Source organism: Sinocyclocheilus anshuiensis, unplaced genomic scaffold (genome assembly GCF_001515605.1).
Source record: "Sinocyclocheilus anshuiensis isolate Anshui unplaced genomic scaffold, SAMN03320099.WGS_v1.1 scaffold991, whole genome shotgun sequence".
In the NCBI taxonomy this organism is placed as follows: domain Eukaryota; kingdom Metazoa; phylum Chordata; class Actinopteri; order Cypriniformes; family Cyprinidae; genus Sinocyclocheilus; species Sinocyclocheilus anshuiensis.
Genome location: NW_015547702.1, coordinates 708117 through 718771, shown reverse-complemented (window position 1 = coordinate 718771; position 10655 = coordinate 708117). Strand labels below are relative to the sequence as shown.

General features: G+C 34.5%; 1 pseudogene; it reads left to right on the top strand.

Annotated features, from left to right (window-relative positions):
- LOC107703900 (probable leucine--tRNA ligase, mitochondrial) overlaps positions 1 to 10655 on the top strand; it is a 63905-nt pseudogene that overhangs the window by 9072 nt on the left and 44178 nt on the right.

Sequence of the window (10655 nt, the reverse complement as noted above, 5' to 3'; positions counted from 1 at the left end):
CCGGAGCGACGAGACAAAAACATTAAAACCCATTATAAACGAGGCATTCGTTGCATCCAGTGGGGACATAAAACCCTGCATTTACAATTGCATAAATAATGCTACGAGATTTAAATAATAATAATAATAATAATAAACTTCAACTGCCAGTAGGTGGCATTTAAACGATTGGTTCAAACGGCTGATTCATTCAGTAATGAAGAACTGCTATGTGTTACTTGCAGGTGTAAAACTGTTCTGCTGTGAATTCGTTTAGAAATTATTATGACAGAAAAAAAGCTAAAACGGACAATATTGAAAATATTTTGTAACTCAAAATGTTAACTTATTGTTTATTGAACTGTTTTTATAAAATCAATATGACTTTTGCATTTGTGCTGATATTTAGGAGTAACAGCACACGTGTGATATTGTTTAACTATCATTTGATATAAATATAAAATTGGCCCTTTATATGTTGATTTTGGGGCATTAAAATAGGCAATGAAAGTGTGCAATTAGTTTTTTTGCAAAACAACTGACATACTTGATAACATCAGCTCGCACATTTTTCGAACAATTACGACGTTGTTAGATTTCGGTTTCCAACAACCTTCACTTCTCTTGGTGGTCATTTGTGTTATCTTTCAGTCTTTATGGTAGATGATACGTGTCACACACCCCTGAGTCTGTGCTTTCCTCAGCAGACGTTTACTCTTTCACTCAGTCTTTCTCTGTTTCTCTGTCTTTGAGTCTCATCCATGTCTGTCCTCTGCGTGACGAATCTCTCTCTGCTCAAAGGCGCAGGCAGCATCTGGTGTGTGTTGTAAGCACAGCACCAAGTGTGTGATGATTTAATGGAGCTTGACAAAGTGCTGCTGTTGATTGAATTGGAATTGACAGTGTTCAGTTTCGAAGGCTTCGCCAAAACAAACGGACAAACCAATGGAGTGAGCGACTATCAATCTCGCCATGTTGTCATTGACTTCAACTACGTGTTTGTTCTTACGTGTTTAGAGAACAAATAAAAGAAAAGGGCTTGCTGCTTTACTGCCTAGTCAGTCGATGGCTTAACCAATCTTTAGGGACTTCAGTGATGATGTCTCAGTAAAGCTGTGGTCAGAAGTTGAAGAAGATGAATGTTTTTTATTTTTTATTATTAATTATTTAAATTTGACATTTTATAAATGTACAGTATTTCTTTCGGCCTCTCCATCACATGGCATTTTGTTCTAGTAATAATATTTAACTTTAATATTATTAATTTAAATAATTTAAATAATAATTTATTTTATATAGTGCAACACAAAAACAGGAAAACAGGACTTTTTTTATTTTTGTATTTTTTTTATTTTGTGTTTTAGGTTGAGTTTCATGGCTATTTAAATCCATAACAATTTTTTTACAGTACTGAGGTTCAATTTAATATAATACATTGAAACTAAATTGAAAATGTTTAAATAAAGCAAGAGGTTGTGTCTCCCTCTGTACCATGGTAAAATCACAGTAATGAAAAAAAATACACTACAATATTATAAGAGGTAACAGTGTTCAAATATTATATTAATTGTAAAACATAATAATTTGTAATAATTCATAATTTACAACTGCCAAGTAGACCATGAATATCTTTTTTTAAATTCAAGTTTTAACATTGCATTGATGCCAAACCACCAAAATGAGAATTTCCTACTTATTTGAAATTGTACTTTTAGCCAAGTCTTATTTTGTGATGTTTAGATCCTTTATTGGTATATATATTTTTTATATAAAGAAGCCTCACATTTCACTGCATTCTACAGTTTGAGTTTGGTGAACTTGTCTCATGTCAGACACGGCGTGATCTCTTACTACATTAAAAGTTTACAAACTTTAAAGCTGCAGCAAATTGGAGTAGACTGCATATTTTTACATTTTTGGTTTTATTATAATTTGCTATGTGATGAATTTATGTTTTTAATATTATAACTTGCGATGTTTGAAGAAATTTTGTGTGTTCAAAGTGTGAGCGTAGCTTTAGCTGGCTGGTTTTTGCATTATGTGGTAACGCTGTGCTCTTTTAGCAGATGTTCTGCAGTCATCAAACCGCTCAGCTGTCTGGAGCCGTGTTAGAACAAAAAACTGTATAGACAACATTTAGTCATTTAGCAGACGCGGACAAGGATGCATTTTCAGCTGTGATTGACACTTGTGTTTGACAGCTCTGTCAATGTGTTGTTTTCTCCATGATTCTCTCTCTCTCAAAAAAAGAAGACTTTACAGTGTTCACTCATGCACATGCTCAGACACACACACACACACACACTGAGAAAACAAGCTTAAGCATGGATTCTGAAGAAGACCTGTTGAAACATGGAGATGTTGGCTTTGGTTCGGAATGAATTTCATCTGTTTGTTTCTTGGGTGGGTCAGTCATGCTGCAGATGGAGGAAGTGTTATACAACTATTGCACAATCTGCTGCTTTATTCTACTGCTTTTACTGTTATAACCATCTACACATCTACATTTGATGAAATACCTCAGCAATGTCCACTTTTTTAACTTTACGTAGACTAGGTAGACTATGGTAAATAGTAATATTTATATTTCAAAGAGTGAAAAATTTAAGGGGGTCTGAATACTTTCCGTACCCACTGTATATATCAAACGCTCACTGATGCTCCAGAAAGAAAAACCATGCATTAAGAGCATGAAAACTTTTTGAATTCGTAGATCAGGGTAAATTTAACTTATTTTGTCTTCTGGGAAACGAATATCTTATTCAGGTCAGCACTAAATAAACAATAACATGCATTTTGTATGATCCCTCTTATTTTGGTTAAATAATTAATATTTTGCAGATTCTGAAAGGGGGGTGCAAACTTTTGACCTCAACTGTATAAATTGAAGTGCTGAAATAACTAAAACTAAATAAACTAAAACTACAAACTAAAGTTGAATAAAAACTGTATAGACCTATTTAAAACAGACAAATAAAAATGACAAAAATGCACAACAACATTACTAAAAATAACCGAGAACAGAGGGGAAAAACTGCCATAAAAGGGCATAAAATATGAACAATATCCAAGTTAATTAGCATTTGACCAGAGTATCTAACTGATTCATAAATATTTATGATTCACTAAAAACAACCACTCATTCCCACCAAAATTGTTGCTTTAAATATGCCCCCCCCCCAGAAATAGTTAGTATATACGGTTGTTATGTTTCTGTAGCAACCTTGTTCTCATGATAACAGGAATAGTTCACCCAAAAATGAAAGTTTGCTGAACATTCACCCACTCATTTACTCACTGTAAGATGAGTTTGTTACTTCATGTGAACAGTTTTCGAGAAATGTGTCATTCCATCACTTGCTCAGCAATAGATTCTCTGCAGTGAATGTGTGACACTGAGTTGCTTGTTCTGGTTTATTAATGTTCAGCACTTCACTTAACAAATGAGATGCAGCCGGTTACCAAGGAAACAGCATCTCCTCCTGTATAGCGCTCGCTCTTCACACGTCTCTGCTGCTCTCTTAAAGAAACCGCTCATCCACAGTTCTGTCACCGTTTGCTCACTTGTGTGACGATTGGAACACAAACGCAGAATTTTAGAAGAATTTTCACACAGAGTTTTAAATATTGCAGGTTCATAGTCCGTCAAGTTCCAGAAAGGACCAAAAACACTATGAAAGTGTCAAAGTTTTCTGAAGTCTAAAATTACTTCTTTTTTATTTTACAGTAAAATAGTAATATATTCCTTTGTTGATTTCTTTAGTTATTCTAATTCTAATTAGAACAAAATACAAATAATATTTTAAATAATAATAATAATTATTAATTTGATTAATTATTATTAATTTATCACTACAATAGTAATACATTTCTTAGATTTTTTTTGAAACTGTTAAAATTGTATAACAATTATAAATAATAAATAGCAATAATAATGGTAATAATAGCAATATAATAATAATAATTATTATTATTATTATTTTAAGAACAATAGTAATATATTTATTTTGGTTTGTTTAATTGTTATAAAGTAATTGTAATAAAATAAAATTATATGTTTTATTATTATTATTATAGTGGTTGTTGTTGTTGTTTTTATTTTACACTAAAATAGTAATATTCCTTTGTTGATTTAAGTATTATAATTTAAATGATAATAAAATAAAATAATATTTTTATTTTTTTTTAAATATTATTATTATTATTTCTCATAAAAATAGTAATATTTCTTTATTGATTTGTTTAATTGTTATAATGTAATTGATAATAAAATGAAATTTTGTTTAATAATAATAATAATAATAATAATAATATTGTTGTTGTTGTTTTTATTTTACACTAAAATAGTAATTTATTCCTTTGTTGATTTCTTTAATTATTATAATTTAAATCATAATTAAATAATATTTTTTATAAGGATAATTGTTTTTTTATTTTACACCACAATAGTAATATTTCTTTACTTTATTAATGTTATAATTCTTGCATAGTCATGTTAAATGTGAAAAAAAAAAGTATGTATTTTTGACTGAAGTGTACATTCAATTTGCAAAACAGGCGCTCAATAAAAGAGAAAGAGAGAGAGAGAAGGAAAAGGCTGAGAGGAGTGAGTCAGATAGAGCTGTTATTATATCAGTGTGATCATCTGCGCTGATGAGGCCACAATGACACGACTCCACATTAGTCTGAAATATAGACCATGCTTTCAGAGAGTTCATGCTCTCCATTTGCATTCTCCATTAAACACTTTACCACGCGCGCAGTCTTTATGACCGACTGCATGCGTTTCATTACTCACATCTCTCTGAGTTACAGTATGTCACGTATGTTGTAACTCTTCCTGGTTTAGAGGCTGTAATCCATGCTGGAACAGGGAAGTTCATCAAACTTGGCTGAAAGTCGAAAAAACGTGAAGTCTGAAGGTTATTTAGGCCTTATAAGCTGTGAGTACTGGGACTGATTGCAGAGAGAGTCGTCGTTTGCTGATGCTAAGTGGTTGCATGGTGGTCACTAAAGGGTTGTGGGTGGTTGCTAGGGTGTTTCTAGGAGGTTAAGATTTTCTGAGTGGTTGTTAGGGTGTTACTAGGTGATAGACAGATTTCGAAACAAATTCGAAAAGAATCCCTTAAAGGAGACCTATTATGCCCCTTTTTACAAGATGTAATATAAGTCTCAGGTGTCCCCAGAAGTTGTCTGTGAAGTTTCAGCTCAAAATACCGCACGGATCATTTATTATATCATTTTGAAAAGGCCTATTTTGAGTGGAAGCAGAAACACTGCTGTTTTCGTGCATGTCTCTTTAAATGCAAATGAGCTGCTGTTCCCCGCCCCCTTTTCCAGAACAGGGCTGTGCCTTTACAGCTCGTTCCTCAGATACTCTGCTAAATAACATCTGTTTGGTTTTGATTATCATGTATATCGTGCTAAAATCATGCGTTTTAAACCATATTAGTTATACGGTTTTCTGAGCGCACACATCCGAAGCACATGCACAGAAAGCATCTGTCACATGGCATGTGAGTACTAAACTAAGTTCATGTCTTATTGCGCTTAAACTGTCAAATACACACAAGTTTATGTTAAAAACACACACAAGTTACAAAAACAGTCGGTTATGTCTGTGAAGGTAAAACACAATGGCGGCGCCGTGGGTGGAAATGTGCAGATTAAGGGGCGGTAATATTATAATAAGATCCCCTTTCTTCGTCACGGGGGAGTGAAATCTGAGCGGCTTGTTTTTTCACAAGCTTGCTGAGAAAGGATTACCAAAAAAAATGTACTGGGTTAATCTTTTTCACATTTCCTGGGTTGGTTGATGCACCGGGGACCTGATTACAGCACTTAAATCACGGAAAAAGCCAGATTTTCATGATATGTCACCTTTAATAGAGAAATGTAGCATCACATTGCTTGCTCACCAATGGATGCTCTGCAGTGAATGGGTGCCGTCAGAATGAGAGTCCAAACAGCTGATAAAAACATCACAATAATCCTCAAGTAATCCACACCACTAACAATATAAAAGTTCATCAATTAACATCTTGTGTGAAAAGCTACGTGTTTGTAAGTAACAAAACCATTATGAAGATGTTTATGGCTTCAAACCATTGCTTCTGGCTAAAATATGAGTCCATAATCCATAATAATGCTTCCTTCAGTGAAAAAGTCAGCTCTCTCAAATCAGGAGAGAAATCTGCAAAGATCAAGCACTGTTTACAAGCCAAAACAGACAGTGTTTTGAACAGCAGTTTTCAGGAGATGGACTGTTTCACTGGAGGAAGCGTTATTATGGATTATGGACTTGTATTTTGGCAAGAAATGGTTTAAAGTTATAACGCCTTAATTATGGATTTATTACAAACGCGGAGCTTTACACTTGACAAAATGTTGGACTGGAGTGGTGTGGATTACTTGTGGATTATTGTGATGTTTTTATCAGCTGTTTAGACTCTCATTCTGACGGCACCCATTCACTGCAGAGCATCTATTGCTGAGCAAGTGATGCAGTGCTACATTTCTCCAAATCTGATGAAGAAAAAAACTCATCTACATCTCGGATGGCCGGAGGGTGTGTAAAACAAATTTTCAGCAAGTTTTGATTTAGGGTGAACTATCCCTTTAAGTTGGATTCACATTGTCGGTTGTGGCAGATTAGGAAAGTAGACCTGCGGGGTTTGATGTTTCTAGCAGCTCGATGTTGTTTGTCTTGCAAGTGTTGAACCCGATGGGCTGGGATGCGTATGGTCTGCCGGCTGAGCACGCGGCCTGGACCCGGAGGACTGGACCAAAAGGTGCGGAGCCGAGGGACGCTCGATGCTTATCCAAACACTCACAACTACACGAGCTCCTAAACACCTCTAATCATCCGCACGCCTCTCTCTGTGTCTTACAGTAATATTGAGTCCATGCGGAAGCAGCTGGACAGTCTGGGGCTCTGCTTTAACTGGGATCGGGTGAGTGAGAGCCTGCATTCAGCAGATGTGATAAAAAGATTGTAGTTATTTTGATAATGTCAATCATTTTATTTATCTACTAATTAACAGAGGGAATTAAACTTCTTACAGTAGCCTGCTGAATTGATTTCAGGCACATGTATTTTAACATGTTTTAATGCTATTTATAAAAGCCTTTAAATGTTACTCAGGAACTTTTCACTATAGACTTATTTCAGAATTGATTGAATTCGTTTTTTTTCATAAATGGACACAAAGCACTCTTCAAAGACAAAATAAAGGACAGCTTACTAGAACTTAAAATATATAAACCTTAAACAAATCTCTCCTGTCTGTGGCTATTTAAACCCAGAGTGCCTTTTAGGCATCTTTTTGTGCGTGTCTTGGCCATGTTTGAGTCCTCTCTGGCAGCAGGATGGTTTTTGACTGTCGCTGTGGTAATATCCAGCTGATGAGCGGCTCTGGGCTTGTGCCAGACGTGCCACTTGGAGTTCAGTTTTGCCATCAGAGAATGTCTTCTTCATGTTACAGACTCTGGCTCTGGCTGTCTGAGGCCTTTTACTCAAGACTGCCTTCAGTTTAGTCACATTACCACAGAGACCAGACTGATGGAGAGCTGATGCTCAGAGCGGACATTTACACTTCTGGCCCAATAATATGTCTTTGTAAGTTGATATTTAAATGCTTAATGCAATTGATGCAATGTAACACAATGGTGATTGAGAGTTGAATGAATAAAAGTTTCTCAAAAGCCTTATGTTTGATATTTAAGACTCACATTTGAGTAGAGCACCTACAGCTGCTTCAGCCCAGTATGTGTTCATTCTGAAAAATTACTAATATTTTAAAATTACTTTATAAAAAAATAAAAGAACTGGTTTCACAGATATAAAGCATGTGAAGCATGAGCTGAAAGTGGATGTTTCTACAATTATACTAAAAGAAATTTTAAAACATTCAAAACATAAAACATTTATATATACACTGCCGTTCAGAAGTTTGGGATCAAACGTTATGTTTTTATGGTTCAGTCAGGTATAGTTTGTCCAAACTTTAGATTTTCTGAGTAATTCAGATTTGTACTTGCCCTGCCAGTATTTTCACTAGCCTCATTACATTTATCACTAACCCTAAAACCAAATAAATGTAACTTTTAGAAATACAGTTTGTTTGTATATGTGTCGGAAAAGTATCTATATTATCCTTATTGTTTAGCCCTGTATGTTGCCACTGATGGTTTTTGCTTTACCTTCCTCTCATGGTGTGGATGTTTTTTTCATACATTTATGTTTAAAGTGAAGTTTGCCTTCTTTCATTAGAGTGTGGTCTTGTCTAATGTTTTGTCAGGAGGTCACTACATGTCTGCCCGATTATTATAAGTGGACTCAGTATCTGTTCATCAAGCTGTTTGAGGCTGGACTGGCCTATCAGAAAGAGGTGAGAGCATCATCGTATTTATCAGTCTGTGTTTCATCTACCATTGAAAGATCAATTAGCTTCAGTCATCATCATGTGACACTGAAGACTGGAGTAATGATGCTCAAAATTACAACAAGTGAACAATAGCCAAGATAAAAGATCCTGCAGCATTTGTTTGCAGATTCCACCTGCTTTAATATTTATATCTAATGCAGTGACATTTAGACATTTTAAGTGTGAATAGGCAAATGAACGCATGTACATGAACGCCGCTGCAATGTGCTAATTATCAGTGGAGGCGTCGGTTAAAGAATCATGTTGGTACTGGTCTTAATTAAGGTTAAAATCTGAATTTCGTGTTGTGTTCTGCTAATGAAGAATAGCAATAAAGCTTGTCAGAAACCCATTTAGATATTTAATTAAACAGACCTGTGCTGTGAAACTTTTCCATCATTCTTTGTGGCAGCGTTAAATAATTCAATTCAATTCAATTTTATTTGTATAGTGCATATTTCACATGCAAACACCACTCATAATTTCCTCAGAAAAAAAAATCATCATTGTAAAAAATGTTTTACAATGAAAACCTGGTGGCAAGTTACCATACCTCATACGGTGAGCATTTGTCTTTTTTTTTTTAAACATTAAATTATATGCTATATTCTGTTGATTTTAATAATAAACGTTGAAACTGACATTACCTAAGACTAATAAAAGTGAAGTTTTTGAATAAAACCATTTTGACACAGATGGATGGCTATGCTGAAGTATTTCTGCAGCATGTAAGAAATGCTAGCAATGTGCTAAAATGTTAGCAACATGCTAGAAACATGCTTGCAATGTGCTAAAACATGCTGTAACATCACAAATCAGAATAAGAATTAGCTTTATTTGCCAAGTGTGCACAAACACACAAGCAATATGTTAGAAGGATAAAAACATGCTAGCAATGAGTTAAAACATGCTAAATCCTGCTAGCCACATGTTAACACAACAATTAAGAAATGCTAACTGTTAGAAACATACTAACAGTGCTTAGAAATAAGTGGTTTCTTAGTGATCTGATGAGGTTTAATTGGATCTGAAAAGGTTTGTTGGGGGCTGAACTGGTTTGAAAGGATTATTTGGGGGTCTCCTAATGGGGTCAAAAGGGGTCTGACGTGGTCTGACTGAGATTGATTGTTTATCTGTTTGTTTGTATCTGACTTTCCTCACCCTAACCCATTTAACTTCAAGCTTTTAGAACTATATACTTTCAGGCCAGGCTTTGTCAAGCCAACAAGCTTGCCATCAAGCAATGTCTTTAGTTTAGCTACATGCTAACAGCAAACGTTATAGAGGCCAGTAGCCACTATAATTGTATTTGTGTCTAGTTGCTTCCTATTTAGAGTTCCAGATCAGTTCAGTTTTGAGCAGGATGGTGCTTTAGATCAGAGCTGCTCACTGAAACAGTGTGCAAGTGTATGTTGATTCACTCCCTGTCGCTGTCGAATGTGTTGAAATGACACGGCATGTTCCTGCGATTCACAGAGACTCTCATTTTCTCAGTAGTGGAAGTGTGTGTATGTGTGTGTTTGTTTGTGCATATCTGAATAACTGTCTTGTCCATTAAAAGTCATGTCAAAAAAGTGCACACATCTTTATCATTATTTCAAAAGCTGTTTTAAATATATAGCTAAAAGTAACACAAATTATAAATCTATACATATAATTTATATTTTGGTGGAGTTGCACCACATGACATTTGACAACCTGAGCTAGCCTTGCTTTGTCAAATGATCTGCTCTTTTAAGAGACTTATTGGCTTTGATATGGAGTCAGGAGGGTTGACATCAATTCCTGTTATTCTGTATGTTGGTTGCACCATATGACTTAGATCTAGTTGTCAAAAGGTTTTCAAATATTAATAATAAAATAATAATAAAAAAACAGCCAAAGTAAAAAATTTAATTCCTTTGAGTTTTGTTCTTTGTGATACCATGGCAGTTGTGCACTAACATTTTCAACAGTATTTGTTCATGTATTTTTGAATAAATTAATAGATCTGTACAAAAATACAGTAATATATTGTGAAATATTATAACAATTTAAAATAACTGTTTTCTATTGAGATGTAATTAATTCCTGTGATCAAAGCTGAATTTTCAGCATCATTACTCCAGTCTTCAGTGTCACATGATCTTCAGAGATCATGCTAATATGCTGATTTGCTGCTCAAGAAACATTTCTGATTATTATCAATGATGAAAACAGTTGTGCTGCCCAATATTTAAATTCCAAAGAACAGCAGTAAAAAAAAAAAAA